The sequence below is a fragment of the Phalaenopsis equestris genome, unplaced genomic scaffold, assembly GCF_001263595.1.
Source record: "Phalaenopsis equestris unplaced genomic scaffold, ASM126359v1 Scaffold232922, whole genome shotgun sequence".
NCBI lineage: Eukaryota > Viridiplantae > Streptophyta > Magnoliopsida > Asparagales > Orchidaceae > Phalaenopsis > Phalaenopsis equestris.
In genome coordinates this window covers 11,677-13,276 of record NW_018250881.1, presented here as the reverse complement: position 1 = coordinate 13,276, position 1,600 = coordinate 11,677, and positions in this window count along the sequence as shown.

The window sequence follows — 1,600 nt, the reverse complement described above, 5'->3', positions numbered from 1 at the left end:
TATATTTTGAAGTATTAAGAATCTTGGAAATTCATTTGAGTAGAAAAGATTGGGGCTCAATGATGTAAAAGCTATCAAATATTTATAAGGTAAATGAATGCTTTGAGCTTCAAATTTAGGGAAAGAAAGGTGATGTTCAAAATCATTAAAGGCTATCCAAATATAATAATCCTCACTTGAAAAAGGAAAAAGAAAAGATTGACAACAATCCACTAAAAGAAAAAATATATATAGGATTGAAAGCAATCCAAAAGAAAAAGAGAAAAGAAAAGAAAGAAAAAAAATATAAAAGGGAGGAGAAGCTTAAGGAGATGCCTAAAAAAAAATTGGCTTCCCTGGACCTACCTAAAGGGAAAACCTAAATACATTCTTGAACTTATTTTTATGGATTAGCATCTTTTACTAGTAGTGTTCTCATGAAGTTCCTATCATTTGAATATTCTAAGTGACTTGATATTACAACATATTATCATTCTTAGAATGAATAGAAAAATATAACTCTTAAACTTGATGACTAGATAATCTTGTACCTACAGAGTTAATTTAATTACTTGATTTTTTTCTAAAAATCTCACTATGGTATTGGCTTAAATCAAACATATAGTATTTCTGAATTAAAATGTTACTACAATAGATCATAACTTTTATGTAGTACTAAAATTACTTGAGGACAAGTAATAGTTAAGTTTGAGAGATTTTGACCAAAAGAAAATATGTTGAGATTTTCATACATAATTTATACTGATTTTGATGATATTGCACTTTAAAGAAGGGTATTTTTTATGTTTTGCTATAGGTATGATGAATTATGGTCATTGAAGAAAAAAGAAATAAAAATGGTGCAATTTGGAGCAAAAACGAGTTAGAAATAAAATTTTGTCCTGTCACCCTTCGATAAGTCTTTCGATGCTTAATCTATTTTACACTTCTTGCATATTTTTGAATGAGATTACACTTTAAATAAAGGTTATTTTTATGCTTATTTTGTAGGTTTATCTGTTAGGAACACAACACAACTGAAATGGGGGGGAACAAAGCTAAAATGGAGCCAGACGGAGCGAAACGGTGGAGCTACACAGTCTGCTCGCCGCCGGCGGCCAAAATGGCGCCGATGGCGAGATTTACCCGAGAATACTAAAAGTGATAGAAAAGCTTGCCGAATATGCCCTTGAGCCTGTCTACGGCGCCCGGGACGGTTATGGGCTGGAATTCATTGTATTTGGATGCTTTTTGAAAAGACCCTAGTGGCAACTCTTCAAACTTCATCCCTACACTTTAGAAGAACGAATTAAGGTTAGAAAAAGGGATTTTTGTGAGAGGAATTTTAGGAAAAGTGTGGAGAAAGTTTAGGATTTCTAGAATAGGAGTAGAAACGTAGATTTCTACCCTTTTGGAGAGATTGGAGAGGGGACTTTGAGAGAATTTGTAAGAAGATGTTCTAGGATTGCATGGATCGGCGGGAGACTTTGTGGGAGAGATTTTCTTCTTTCTTTCAAGGGAAAAAGCTAGGTATTTTATATTTCATTATCTTATGGTTTTGTAAACACTTATCTAGTGGATATGCTTTGGTTAAATGAAGTTTCCGTTGTGTTTTCTTCGT